The sequence below is a fragment of the Dicentrarchus labrax genome, unplaced genomic scaffold (genome assembly GCF_905237075.1).
Source record: "Dicentrarchus labrax unplaced genomic scaffold, dlabrax2021, whole genome shotgun sequence".
Classification (NCBI taxonomy): domain Eukaryota; kingdom Metazoa; phylum Chordata; class Actinopteri; family Moronidae; genus Dicentrarchus; species Dicentrarchus labrax.
In genome coordinates, this window is record NW_026136720.1 from 10,606,317 (window position 1) to 10,621,942 (window position 15,626).

Below are 15,626 nucleotides of genomic sequence, written 5' to 3' on the forward strand. Positions count from 1 at the left end.
GCATCATATTCTCTCATGGCCTGCCTCATTACAGGCTGCCTTCAGACCCAAGGTGAATTATAATCAAAGGCAGAATCAAGCCCATCCTTTATATGTGACCCTCCAGTAACCCTCCATCCACATAATCTTAGTCAAGGTTAGTCGTGCTTTGTTCTGCTCTAGTAGGCAGGAAGTAACAGAATAGCATCGGCCTTTTCCTTCTGGGTGTGTAGGTCAGGGTGAATTGTTTTGCACAGGGTGGTCCTGTTGATGATATCAATGCACAGTCCCTGCATGTGAGTTCCTGGTACTTCATGATGGTAGGAGCACAGAAGTAACATGTTATTGTAAAAAATAAAATACATAATTCCTGGCTAATTTAGGTGATTCAACATTTCAGATGAATAGTTTGAAGGATTTTGTTGTGTCTCTGACATTGAAAGCATGTGAACATAATAGATCGGTGCTGTTATCATATCCACAGTGTCCTCTTCCTTGTTTTTGAAATGTCTTTTAAAAGGCATGGATACACAAAACAATACACAGGTGACACCTGGGACTTGCTGACTTTGGCATCAACTTAAAATGCAAAAATGCAATCCTCTGCCCAGCATGTGTTCTCTTGTTTTAGTTTGTTGCTTTCAGACACACAAAACACACTTTTAAAACACACACACACACACACACACACACACACACACACACACAGTCTCCCATGCACACCTACACTTTCACATTCACAAACAGACACTCACATTACACAGTAGCCACTGATTTGCAATTTCAAAAAGTGTCACAGCTAATTTTTCATAAAGACAGGTTGACAGTGCTTGAAAGGAGGACCTGAAGAATTTTCTACCCCTTTCCTCCTTTTTCACTAATGCTGTAAACACTTGACTCTTTTTTTCCCTCTAGCAATCAACTCGATACAGTAGAATGCATTCAGAAATATTCTTAGGGTTCTTGTACATTTGTGTTTTTCTAACTCTGTCTCTTTCATCTGACAGAAGGTTGAAAGAGGACGAGATAAATGAGTTGAGCTGTTTGGTGTTTCGTACATAGACAGTTATTTTACATCCCAGTGCTTATTCATCATCTAACTTTGCAAGCAAACGTAAATTACATCACAATTCAAACCTTAAAAACAGCATCCACTCTTCTGCAAGAGTTAGAAATCTGGCTGCAGGGATTTTCTCAAGCATCAGTGAGGGCAGCCACTGACAGGCACAGAGTTGGTCCTTGAAATCATTCCAAGGGTTTTGAAGTGCTCTGTGCAGGTCAAACTTATTTATTTTTTGGATTTGGTTTGTGCACCGGGGTGGGAAGGGCCTTTGCCAAATTGTTGCCATAAACTTGGAAGCACACTAAAATATTACTGCATTTTGTACTGTATAATATTATTTATTTATCTATAAGAATTAAGGACCTATCCCTTATAATGAAAACAGATCCAGCACAAACGTAGGCTACACAAAATGGTATGATGATGATGTGGTATCCATACACTTTTGGCCATAATAGTGTAGAATGCAGCCTGTGAGATGTATGTTTTCAAAATAAATGTGCCCCATCTATCGTTAATGGATGTATTCAGGGAAAATGACCTAAATGCTTTTATTTTGAAGGGGTCGATCAATAGTAGTAGCAGGCTCCTCTCGTTCATCTCAAGGAGTCCCTTTAGTCTGCTGTTACCCTACGATTCACTGCGACTGCCGACTTCTGCATACTTTTTCAGGTAAAACTGCTCTCTTTGTAATTTTTACAAGGAGGCAAACGTTTCCTTTTTAACTTAAAGTGTTTGAAAAAGTTAGGGAAGGTAACTATTTGCCGTCATAAAGGACATTAATAAACGTTATTACACGTGTAAATTGACGAGAAAGGGCTAACCATTAGTTTGATAGTTGATTAACTGGAAGCTGAACGTTAACGTAACGTTAATTAGTTAAACTGAGACAAACTGGAGCTGGGAGTAACGTTAGATTTTAAAGAGAAAAACATTAATAACACAGCTAAATTGTCTCATACTGTTTACAACAAACATCAGTTCAGTTATTGATAACTGCAGTGTGTAAACGTTACAGTATAAATAGGGCATCTAATATTAACATTACAGTTAGTCTAGCTTTTATTATAGCTTTACCTTTACTGTGACTGTTGTAACATGTCAAAGGCAGATGGAAGTAATTGATGCCATTAATGGTGGCTGCATTGTATTGGTTCATGCTGGCTCACTGGCATAAGCAGCCGGTAGCTTAACAGAGCGAGGCCATCATTAATGTTATTCGTTACACCTGTGGTTCCTCTGCTGTGACATGTCAAAGTGAGAGAGGAGAGAAAGTCTGCATCACACTCTAGTGTCAGGTACACAAACATCACATAACCATACACTGTATGAATTCAGAATACATTCAACATTTATACCTTTTCCTCAGTAGTACACGTGTGATACTTCAGATTATGAGCTTTGCTAAGTTTAATGGCAACAGCTTCTTCTATTCACATCCAGTTTAAGATGCCAGTAGGGAAATCAGCTGCAGATATGAAGCCTCCAACTCTGTCTAGTCCGTCAAAGTAGCAGCCTACTCTTCTCAATGAGTGAGTACATTCAACATCATAATGACAGTTTGGCCTCCTTGTACATTTCTTTTCTTCAAAGTCAGTGAATAACATTTTGTAGATGCCTAATATTGGCGTTACTGATCATTTTTACATGATACATGACATGAAGTTTGCCACAAGTCACCAGTTTAGGATATTTATCTATGGCCTAGTTTCAACACATAAAGTATGTGTGGGAGGAAACTTGATGGCACTATCACTCACTATAATAAAACCAGCGACTGTGTCTTAATCCCAGGTTTAGAGAGTTTTAATGGAGTCTTTAGACCGTGTCCACCACTGAATGCCAAATGCACTTTAGCTAAGAACACGACATCATAAGAAAATTGCTCAAAATACCATCCAAATTATTATATGCCATGCTATTCAGATGTTATGTCCTGTGCCACCTTCTGTATTGTCACAACCTAGATGAATAAGAGCATTGAAGTACAATGTAGGCAGGCAGTCTTTCCATCTATGTCTTATTAAATGGCTCAGTGCTGTGCTCTGTGTTTCTGAGCTCTCTGTGTTTGATATCTCATTTGGCATTCCCTCTGTGCGCAGCCCTCGTTATCGTATTCCTATGGAGTGCACTGGCATTTGACATGCAGACACCAAAGACTCTGGCAGCATTGCAGATCAACTGCCTCTCACAGCAGTATTCTCTCTCTCTTTCTCATTGTGTCTCTTCCTCTCTATTCTGTCTTGTCTTTCCTGTAGACCTCAAACAGGTGAGGGAACTAAGGGATCTGGGGGGCTGTCACTTGTTTAAGCCTTAATTTGATTTGAATCAGATCACTGTGTGTCTTAGGTGAGAGCAGTGTGTGGCGTTGGGGATGACAGCGAGAGGACCTGTGCGTGCAGCTGGTAAAAGGAGAGCGTTTTGACATTTGAGGTTTTCATCTCATTTGTATGGACACTTTAATGACATCTGCAATGAAATATATTTGACTCAAAATAAATTAATTGACGTTAAGACCTGTAAGTCAGTAAGTCAAAACACCCCTGTTTTCATAACTTCAACTGGCCAGTCTGGAGACTGCAAGACTTAACTTACTTTTATTCATTTACTCAGCTCCAAACTAATTTAACCAGCAAAAATCTCTACATCGGCCCCCAGCCTCAGAGGACACAAGAACTGAGTGGATAAAGTTTATTTTTGATGGCAACATGTTTGTGCATTTTACTACGGACTGCTTTCTTAACGAGGGGTCAATGATGGATCGATAACGTTACTGGCTGTCCGTGACCCAACTTCAAACTTGGAATCTGTAAGTTTTGCCATGTTTTATGTTGTTTTCGTGTGAACTGTTTAGCTTGCCGAACTTTGGTTTAGCATGTTGCACAGTATAGCTACTGCCTCAGACTGGGGGATGTTCAACTAATGTAGTAATATTAGAGAGAATATTACTCCATGATCTTTGCCTGTGTGTGTCTATGTGTCATGCTATGAAGGTAAAGATATAGCTACATGTGAAAATAAATGGTCAAACTGCAGACATCTATTTTCCTGGCAATGTTGTATAACTTTGATTGGCAACCAGCAACTGCCAGGTAGAGTGCACTGTGGTTGATCTACCTAGAAATAGGTTGAGGTAGGTACAATTTTCATCCAACCAATATTTTCTTTGGTTGACTGCAGCCCTACTAGTAAGGACTCCGTTGTGTTGTTGTGTGCTTAGGCGAGCTCTTTGATTGTATTTTCGGTGTCCAGCTGTCCATGTGTGTCCTTGAAAACAGTAGAATTTTCTTTTTTAAAAGTCTGTTTTTTTATATAGCCCAACATCACACATTTGCCTCAAAGACAACATACAACACACCCACTCTTTGGATCCTCAACCTAAGGATAAACTCCACAAAAAAATATTTTTTATGCAATCTAAATACTAGCATTTTCTGGAGCTTTCAACAGCATATCACAGACTTCAGCCACAGATGGACACAGCTCACTTTGTTTGCAGTTTTATATTAACGTTGGACCTACAGTGCAGTATGGTAGTTCTTACCCTATTTAGCCACTGGCCTTCCATATAGTAGTTGGTTGTTTGATGAGTGAATGTTATTGATGATTGATGACATTCACTTCACTTTTGGCTTTGGCATGTTCAACCTTTTTTTAGGTATTACTTTTTTCTTTGTATGTTTGTCAGTGCTTGCTATTGCTGTTTATGATAGAAGTTCTCCTTTTTTGCAACTTCAGTAACTGTAATGGTAGTCAGATTGCTCTGCTAGTAACTAAGTTAATTTATTTTGTGCTACAGTTTAAAAAAATGATTTTTTCGTTGTATCTGATGAATATTTAACGACACCTCATATCTTATGCTGCTCAGATCTCACATTCAGGTTGTAACTTAGAGGTTCTGAACATTGTTTTCTATTCTAAATAGGTACTTTTGCTTTCTCATGTAACACAAACTGACAACCAGTCTCAGTAGAATTCAGGGAGAAGGATGCATTTAAATTCAGAAAGTTGACACAATAAGGAATGACAGGTACCTCGAATTGCTTTTAGGTGAGATTTCTTCACCCTTGATGCTGTTACAGCAAAAGAGCCACATGTGAAGAAGGCTTGTTGTTAATGACGTAGCCTATCTAAATGATCAAAACCAATGTGGTACCAGCCTGTATTCACTGTTATTATAATATTCCATTGACCTGGTGCATACTTGTAAAATAAACAGTGTCTTCATCTTTAACCTGATCTATACCAGACAACGTCTCACTCTCTCTCTAGCTCTCTCTCCCTCTGCAGAGCATGTGCAATTATCAGTAGATGCATGGGAAAAAGAGAGCGAGGGGGTACTGTCCACTATTTTATTGTAAATCTGTTCTAAAAAAATTATTTGGGTACTTTTGATACTATTGGTAGTGTAATTAATTAAGATCATACTGTTTTATTCACATCCAAAAAGTATCAAATTAATTTAGTCCGTAGTTCACGTGCCAAACCATGGTGGGGGCGGTCCATATGGATCTTAGATCAACTACGCTCCGTTGTACCACTTCAACGTATGCACATATTTTTTCAACATAATTGCAGAGAACATCGAGTCTCTTTTCATGATGACCCACTGGCAGATACAGACTTAAAATAAATGTACACATTCACATTCAACAATCAGGGCAAATTTGACCTATTTCACAAGTTGCAAAACAAGTAAATAAATGTAATCTCTGTCCACGGGGATCATGTGAAAGTAAGCACATTCTGAAACTGTACAGCAATTAAAGCCAGCTGAAATAACATGGATAGACACAGTTGAATGGATTAACATCTAAATGACTGATGAATTGAATATTTAAAGGCCACACCTGAAAAATACCTGCGACTGGGCATCATGTAGTATGTAGCGCAACATAGTCCACAAAACCACTCATTGAATGAAAACAGTGTAGATCAAACATTAGCTCAAACATGCATCAATATCATCTCAGTACCTTAGAACTTCTGTCTGTAAATGAGGAAACAATGGAGAAATTTGTCCTGATTGATGCTGACATGCTTGGTAAAGTTATCACTCAATTAAAACCTGCAAAACGTGCTCCTTAGACACCATTCCCACATTCTTTTTTAAAACTGGGGAACTGTGGTGTTCCCCAAGGTTTAATTTTAGGTCCTACCCTTTCTAACCTTTACATTCTACCACTTGGAAACGTCATCAGGAGGCACAGCATCAGTTTCTATAGCTATGCTGATGACACACAACTTTACATAGCCGTGTTTCCTGATAACTCAGAGCCAATAGATGCACTTTCAAACTGTATTTTATATATCGAGCAATGGACGGCAGATAATTTTCTACAGCTCAATCAGGACAAAATCAAGGTCTTGGTCATCAGTACTGTATGGAGCCAGAACAGTCTCATAATGGATAAATGCACACAGAAATGAATACATGCACGAAAAAGGACTCACAAACGTATTTGGGAAGTTGTATATATATATGACTCGATACACAAATGCATTTTCAATGCACACACAAATATGCTTCAATCCATATATAAGTAAAAAAGGAGTGAGACATCTGATTGGCTGCAGACGACCCTCTTGTAGAAAAAATGCATTTGTGTATCGGAATCATGCTAGAAGAGTCTCAAAATTCCACACACAAATGCAGGGAGGTTTACAAATTAAAAGCACTGAGACAAATGTGCGTTTGACAATTCATATATTAATGTAACAACTTCTAAATATGTATTTGATGAAAATTGGAAATACCTGACGATTTGTACATTTGTGAATTTTTATTGCACATATTTAAAACAAGAAATATTTGTGTGCGCATCACAAATATGTTTACAAATCTTATTTTTATATGTGAATTTTTTTTTACTTATATATGGATTGAAGCATATTTGTGTGTGCATTGAAAATGGAATTTTGTATCGAGTCATTGCGAGTCCTTTTTCGTGCATTTATTCATTTCTGTGTGCATTTATTCATTATGAGACTCCATAGTACTGAAGCTCAGAGAGACAAACTCAATGTGAAACTGCAAGCACTGGCATTAAAGCCCTGTTAACAAGTAAAAAACCTCAGAGTAATGTTTTAATCAGATCCTAGTTTTAACTAATTTAGAAACATGACTAAAAATGCATTTTAGCATCTTACACATTACACCAATCCTAAAGTTTCTGCACTGGCTACCTGTGTGCTTCAGAATCAATTTTAAGATCCTTTTATTGGTTTATAAAGCTCTTAATGGTCTTAGTCCTACTTATTTATCAGATTTGCTTTTACACTATGAGCCCTCTAGAACCCTGAGGTCTTAAGGTAGTGGCCTTTTAATCATCCCCAAAGCCAGAACAAAGACCTATGGTGAGGCATCTTTTTATCATTATGGTCCTCGTCTCTGGAACAGCCTTCCAGAGGAACCTGAGGGCAGCACAGTGTGTTGACACTTTTTAAAGCAAACTCAAGACTTTTAATTTGATTTCTATTTACTTATTTATATGTCTATTTATGAGATTATTATTATTATTATTATTATTTATCTGTTTTGTCCCCTTTTTCTATCCTTAGTCTTCATCTTCTTTCTAATTCTGCCTCCAGTGCTTCCTTACTGCAACTTGATGAGATAGCGTTTCCTATTTTCTGTTTTACTGTTCACAAAACACTTATTACATTACTCTCTGTGTGTCTTGTGTGTGTGTGTGTGTGTGTGTGTGTGTGTGTGTGTGTGTGTGTGTAAATGGGTTCAAAATCACTTTACAACAAGTCATAACCATTTGTTTTCCTTTGGTTGCATGAGCACACTAAATTGTGTCTGAGTAGGGACAGAATTAGTAAATCAACAGTATTAGCTGTTGGGGTGTTATTTATAGCCTGTGGCGTGTGTTGGGATGAGGCCAGATGGACAGTCGTGATCCTATTACCTCTGTTACTTCTCACTGTTGTGTGTCTGCCGCCAGATCCTGCATTCCCACAGCAGACAGTGCACATGGACAGGTTTGGTTCTTCTGTTCATTAACTCTGAGCAGACCTGAGTTCCCTGCCTATCCATTCAGGGAGAAGGACTGAGCATGGTTCATGGTATGTGTCTTAAAAGAAGGATTTTCGTGATCTTGTGATTAGATGCTTGCATCAGTGCATTGTATTTTGTGCTTTGTCTTTTTTAGTGTGATGGGGAGAAAGTATATTTGTATAGATGTTAAGGGCATGCATATCTGGGTATTCATGACATCTCCTGAATAATTTGTATAATTTGTATATTGAAACAAAGGAATAATAAGCTGAGAAAGTAGAATAGAGTGGAACATATGTGTTATGAAAGACATATTGAGCCAATGATGGAGAAATCTTTATAAAACAAGTGCACAGGGAGGGGAGAAGGGTAGGAGACAGTACTGATCAGCGATTGGATATTGGTCACACTGACTCACATGCAGCTCATTCATGTTTCAGACTCAGTGCTGGTTTGTTGAATGAACAGGCTCTGCCACTTGTAAAACAGGCAGCTGCTTCTCTGCTTTATTAAGGGGGGCATTAAGGTAAAGGAAAGTGAGCTAGAGAGTGAGAGCAGACATGTTATAAATCTCTGCTCAAAAACTGGATTTAAATTGTTTGTAGAGTCTTCATTTTGAAATTGTGATTTGAAATTGTGAAAAGGGTCTGGTTGCCATATTTAATGAGAAAGTCACAAAGTTGTCAGTGAAAGAAAAATAAAGATACATTTGAATTGAAAACCTAAAGGCTAAAGTAAATATTACTGTATTGTTTGTGTTAAAGGTCCAGTGTGTGTGATTTAATTTTAAAAAATATATTTGTGGAGCTTTTAATGCCTTTATTATATAGGACAGGTGAAGATGGAAGTTCACATCAACAGACATTTAAAAGATAGTTGTGACTGCAGTAATTCAGAAATGGTGACATGCTGCTGCTGACTGCAGGGGCAATTCTGAGCATCCTGCCTGACAAGATGTGTTCATTTAAATCAGCATGAAAAATTTGAGTGTCATAGCTAAATTAATTTGTATTTCAAAGGGAAGTTTATAACTTGACATACTGAGTTCGACTCAAGGGTGCAGCATCCTTTCTAGTCAGGTTACCTACTGTAGCTAAGTCATATCTTCTGCTCTTTTTTGGTAGTTGACAGCCACAGGCCAAAGTATTCCGTGTTGGCTTTATGGAGATCAGATGTAAAAGGGGAATATATGCTTGTTGATGAGGTGCTTTACCTGAGGCAACACCACTTACCTCCTCCCACGGCAGATGAAATGATGAAAATGAGGCATGACCCATCTTGCCTCATGTTCATCATTTCATCATTCATCATTTAAAACAGCTGAATATCACTTAGACCTTGAGAATAGACATGCATTTTGCTGAATAAAGGCACACTTAGAGTGCATTAATCTGCACTACCATGAGAGATTATGGTATTTCAAATTTTTTTAAACAAACAGTTATGAAAGACAAAAAATGGCATAAGCAGAAATAAAAATGAAATGTCGAAATACATAAAGAAATGAAAAGTCAATGCATTTTGATAATGAAAATGGCTATTTCTGTATAATAATCATTCATGTATTTATTAGACCTGCCCCCTATTAGTAAACTTAATGGTTAGTCGTAGTAGATGTGAAGAGTTTTAGATGAAGCGCTTTTCATTAGTCAGATAGTCACAAAAAAACAAAAACAACATCAAACTCCGGGATGAAAGTATCAGGGGATTGTTACAACATGGACCTTTTATCTTGTAATGCAGGGAGTCTCTTACCGGTGCACTGTCATATATGCTTACTGTAATAGCTGCGGCCACTAGCTAGTTAGAGGCCCTATTAGCTGACTGTACCCAGACTGGGAGCTCGAAGGACAGGAAGAGTTTAAACACTGGAAGCAGGGAACCGCTCACAGCCTAAAAAGAAGGATTCTTTAATTTGATAAAGAAAATATAAGAGGAAATATAGATATAAGATTTGTGTCTTCAATCTCATTTTGTAAAGAAAATTGTGATAAAATCATATTGTGAACCCAAGTGTGAACCAATCATGACCCACTGGTTTGTGGAGTACCGCTTTGAAGCCTTGAGTTTGGCGTTTTGGTCGTGTTATTCGGCTTCCAACCATTAGCTGACATTTACATTTAATAATTATGCAAAGTGACTTGAGTTGCTGGATGCAGAGAGCGAGGAGATGATGGTGAGGAGATAGCAAGTGCAAGGGCAGATAAGATGGAAGGCAATGAGGAAGGCCTATAGGCACAGAGAGTGGAAAGCGATAAAGTGAGAGGAGTGCTAATAGTTGTTAAGTATTTTAATGGACTGTTAACCAGTTATTTCCTTTGTTGGATTTACAGGCTTAGTTTCAAGTTAAGAATTAGATAGATGGATTAATACCCAGTTAGAATTGGGGCCTAAATGTTTGTTTTCTCACTTCCCTCTCTCTCTCTCTCTCTCTCTCTCTCTCTCTCTCTCTCTCCTTTTGTCTAACTGCCTTTTACCATTTGTCACTTTGTCACTGTCTTCCAAAACATGCAAATTGAATCATAATTATGCAGACATGTTAGAAAGTAGTATGGAAAGGCTGCTCTCCATCTTGCCTGGTACGCCATTTCTCCATCACCTCTACTTAAGAGTCTGGCTGCTTCCCCAGCTGGTTTCAAAGTAATGCGCTGAGGTTTGATGTTAAAGAGCCATTTCTTTTCCCATGCTGGTGTAAAATCACCATCTGTCTCAGTGTCTGCTGTGATTTGAGTGGCCTCTCTGCCAGACTGGCCTACAGTGTTTCTGCTGGTAACATTCTGCGATCAATAATCTGATCCACTTCCACAAAGTAAATAAAAATGCAGTATAGTGGGCGCCTTTGTAGCTCACCTGGTAGAGCTGGCCCCCCATGTACAAAGGCTGAGTCCTTGCTCCAACGGCTATGGGCTCGAATCCTACCTGTGGCCCTTTGCTGCATGTCATCACTCTCTCTCAACCCCCTTTCCTGTCTATTTTCAGCTGTCCTATCTAGTAAAAATATATATATATCCGTGTATCTCCACTTGCTCACTTGACTTACTTGTATTATTATTATATTAATATAAATTATAATTATAAAACTCAGATATGAAGCCCATGGCTCGTAAAGTGTTCCAATAGCAGCCTTTGAGGGAAGAGATTAGCACCATTGCATTAGCATATTGGTAAAAGAAAGGATAGAGCTACCTTCACACTGGTGGTTAATTTACTTATTTCAAAATTTCAAATGCATGCTTCTTCTCTCTCTCTCCCTTTCTCTCTCTCTCTTTCTCTCTCCCTCTCTCTCGTACTTTATCTCTCTCCCTCCCTGCCATCCTCTGGGCTGAATTAATGAGAGATCAGTGAAGGGATGTTTACAAGATTAACAAATGCCTCAACACTTAGTCTGTGTATATGAGTGTCAGTGGGGGTCTGTGTTGTCCCAAAGGGGCTGTGAGGATTACACCAGTATACAATTTAGTAGATACATTAGTTTTCATCGCAGCCCTGCACACCATCAAACTGATCTGACACAATTATACCTGGACAATTTGAAATGACTTGTATATTACGTAATGGAATTACTGATGCAACAAAGTAATGAAGTAATATCTGTCCGTATCTGGTCTCTGTTTGTACTATCTGGCCAGCAGTCCTATTACTGAATCTGAATCCATTAATGTTCTTTGCTCAGTGGAAGCTTATTATCATAAGTCATCAAGTTACGTATTCTTTTTTAAAACCCACACCTTAATCGCATTATAAACATAGCTGTTTTGGGGAATTGCTCATTGATTGATTTTTCTGCTGCTTTATTTTTCACTGATCCTCCTCTCGTTCGTGCTCTCCTCTTTCTCTCTAGTTCCCCTAAGCCTTTGTAGGCTTAGAAGTGATTCCACTAAAGAACATTTTTATACAAAATCTGCCACCTCAATCTGGGACTGTTCCTTGTATGTTAATGCCAGCCGAGTTGGCATTGTGGAAGATGTTTTATTCCTTCTTTTCTAGCTTTTATGTATCATAATCAGGCTTCTGGTTAAATATTCATATCCAGAAGGATGCCCACAAAGCCAAGAGAATGCAACTACGAAGTAGTATGTTGATATGAAATAGGTTTTGGCAAGAAACAGATCTTGACCATCTTTTAGTTATCAGTATTTCCTGCTCCTGCTGCATACAGCTGAGCACTTTTGGGAATGAAAACTTGGAGTGAAGAGATGTCTCAAAGCTACATTATGTAAACTGTAAAGGGGACGTTGCAATATACTGTAGCTACAATAAGTTGTTTTCTTATAGGGCTGACGCACACACTTGCACAAAAACGTTTACACACACACACAAAGTGAGTGTCCCCCTCAAGTTTAAGAGAGCGACAGGTAATTACCATTGGCTAAGGGTATTGACACCACCAAGGGAGAGATGAGAGATGCTCCACTGAATTATTCCTACTAATTACTTTTCTCCCATACACCTATGAGAGCTGTGTGTGGGTTTAGTGTGGTTTACATGTACATGTGTATTGAGAGTAGACTGGGAATGTGAATGTGTGTGTGTGAGATAGTGCCAGTGCCAAAGAGAAAGCTATTGCAGCTGTCTGTGTCTGCCAGAAAGGCATCTTCAAAAGCAAGCTGAAGGTGCACAATTTTCACTAACAGCTACAGTACACCAATTTTAGCTTTTTTTAAACACTGAATTACTCTACCTGTGAATTTGGCAAACATTTTTGTGACTGTACTATTTGTTTGGTTTAATGGGTATTGTTTTTTTTAGCTTTAGGGCCCAATCTGGTATGAATCAACACTTTGTCATATCAGTGGGAAAATGTTTAGATAAGAACTAGCTGAAACTACTTGATTTGCCGAACCCCAGCATTTTGACCTCTTGTGTGGCTAGGTTTTGATAACAACCCCTCTAACTTGCATATTCATTTTCCAAAGCATGATAGAAGGTGATAGAAAGTGGATTAAATGGTGTGTGTAAGTGGACGGGAGGCAGTGGAGAAAGTGGAAAAATGGAGGAATGTTATCTTCAGATATTAGAGCATATGTGTGTGGGAAGGAGGAGCATTAGGTAATGATGCTGACCACACTCCAAAAAAGGACAATGCTTTGGATCAAAATGGAAATGCAGAAACTGTGTCATCATCCCATTCAGGTTTAATGAGTGGCATTCTGAGCAACAACATGCCAGTTAATAGAGTAGACAAACCACTGCTCAAAACTGGAATACAAATAATGTGAACATAGTGAAAAGAGGTTTGTGTGCACATTTGAAATGATGTGTAATGTGATGTGAACGCGATGTGTACATATGTAATACTAATTTCTCATGTATTTGTTTTAGTCAAGCAAGATCATTTTCACTGTATCCACTTTTTAATTAGGCATTATAATATATATATATATATATATATATATATATATATATATATAATAAAATAATTTTTACTCCCACTCAAATCTGATTATGAGGAAAAACTCGATTTTTGGGGCAATGTGACTGAAAAGTGATTTTTTTTTAAACCCCACTAAAAAAAAAATGCAAAATGAAATACCATTGGCAAGCCACCACCACAACTGCATATCACCATCACCACATCATGTTCAGTATTTGTTTTAAGATGGGAAGCTCTGCTTAAAACTACTCCACATCCCTCAATTTACAGCCCAGGATTACAATGTTACCACACAAGAGAAAGTCATATATCCTCGGCCTCACTCGCTTTGAAAAAACTCCTGACTGGAAACATCAAAACAGCGACTGGTCTACTAATTATACCAGTTAACCACAACTGTGGTGTCAGTGTCTCATGGCTCGCCAGAGTTTTGGTTTAACAAATGACCCTGTTAACTGGCAACTTTCAGCCAAATGTGTTAACCGACTGACAACTTGACTAGACTAAAAGTTGCCAGTTAACAGGGACACAGACCCAGTAGGCAGAAGGAGGGAGAGTGCAGGTCATTAGTATAAGCAGATACGGAAGATGCTCAGACGTTTATGTGGTTAACATTTGGTTCACTGGCCAGGCAAACTACATAGTGAGGTCAGTGTTTTTATGCAGCCCTCATTCATGTTGTGTTTTGCTTTTTTTTTTCTTTTTTTTTATCCACAAATTTTTTTCCCTGCTACCTTTCTATAGTTTTTTCCTGTTCGAGTGGTAGGTGTGCTTTGTGAAGCAGAAAAAGGCATTGGACGCAAAAGCTCTTAATTCACTGCCCCTGAGAAAGAGGGGAATCATTTTTCTCTGCTGGCTATTAGGCTGAAGCACCGCAATTTCACATGCAGACAAATGCACACGCACACATACAGATGTGTATAGAAAAACACACACACAAAAGCAGGCAGATCCCTGTGGATATAGACGTGGAGGTATTAGGTCATTATTGTAGCTTTAGAGAAATGAACACTTCATCTCCCACCCAGAGGCTATTGATTAGTCTTCCTCCTGCAGATTTGTGTGTTTGTGTATGTGCTGTTTTTTAGTTTCAGAGCATATTGCATCCTGTCAGTTATATGTGAAGTGTCAGATATAAATAAAGAATGGGAATATGAATAACATAGAGTAGTCTTTACCCAATCTCCATATTTTTAGATTGTTTTACCTCCCTTACCTTGAATTCTTTAGCCTTAACATTTGGGAACAGTACAATCAGACTCCTTACCTGTTTACAGGTTCACAGATTTATTCTTGATGTGCATGATAAAATCACAGCCATGAGAAAAATAAAAACATATCAGCATACTCATGTGGCATAATCCAAGACTCAGGTGTCCATTCATATCCTCAGTATATTCCGAACACATTTTTTCTATAGTTATCACTGAATAGACTGAATTTCTGCAAACCTCTATTCCTGCTTCTTTGTCAGCCACTGGCAAGGAGTCCTGCTTAGTAATAACTCTCTTTGGTTAATCTGGTGCTATGTTGCCAAGGGGCAGCCAGTGAAAGACAATCCATTAGTGAGTGACCATTGGGATAGCCAATAAATGACCATTCTTCCTAATATTCACGAGAGACTCGCCAGAATTTAAGGCTGGCATGCAATAGTGGCAGACCTGTAGTCTGTAGTACCATTGGGAAAATAAAAATGTTATGAATCACTTGGCCATTGCCCACATTAACCTCATTTATATTTGTATTTTTAAATAGAGCCGTTATACAAAATCATAAGAGACTAATGTGTTCATACTGGTTTATGTAGTTTTTCTCACAGCATGTTACGTCTTGAGGCTGAAAAACTGCAACCCCACTGTTGCTGCAACTCAGTCCATAATGTCCACCTCTCAGTATTCCAGATGACATATTCATTGTTGGCTCAGTTTCCTCTGTTATTTTAGTGACAGTTACAGTTAAATGTCTGGCAACTCTGAATGTGCATTATGTTGTAACCCTTCCCACAGCAGCCCACGCTGTCTGAGTAGCGTGTGCTCTCCTTCGTCTGCTGTCAGAGCGTCAGCCCCCTCTGCCTACGTCACAATTGTCTCTGAGGTGCATTTGATAATAAAGTTATTTTTAACCGCGCCTATTATTCCCAACATCATAAACTATCCACTGCTCTGGGCCTACTGCCAGTACTGTCATTGCAGTGTAATAGGCAATAC

At 38.5% G+C, this 15,626-nt stretch overlaps 1 protein-coding gene across 12 annotated transcripts in view; it reads left to right on the top strand.

Moving 5' to 3' along the window:
• Nucleotides 1-15,626, top strand: part of shank3a (SH3 and multiple ankyrin repeat domains 3a) — a 195,524-nt gene that overhangs the window by 15,196 nt on the left and 164,702 nt on the right. The window contains exon 1 of one of the 12 annotated variants that reach the window (XM_051381373.1): nucleotides 8,027-8,113. The exons of the other annotated variants lie outside the window; for them this stretch is intronic. The gene's annotated coding sequence lies outside the window, so the exon portion shown is untranslated. Of the gene's footprint in view, nucleotides 1-8,026; nucleotides 8,114-15,626 lie in introns of those variants that run through there. 12 annotated transcript variants of the gene reach the window in all.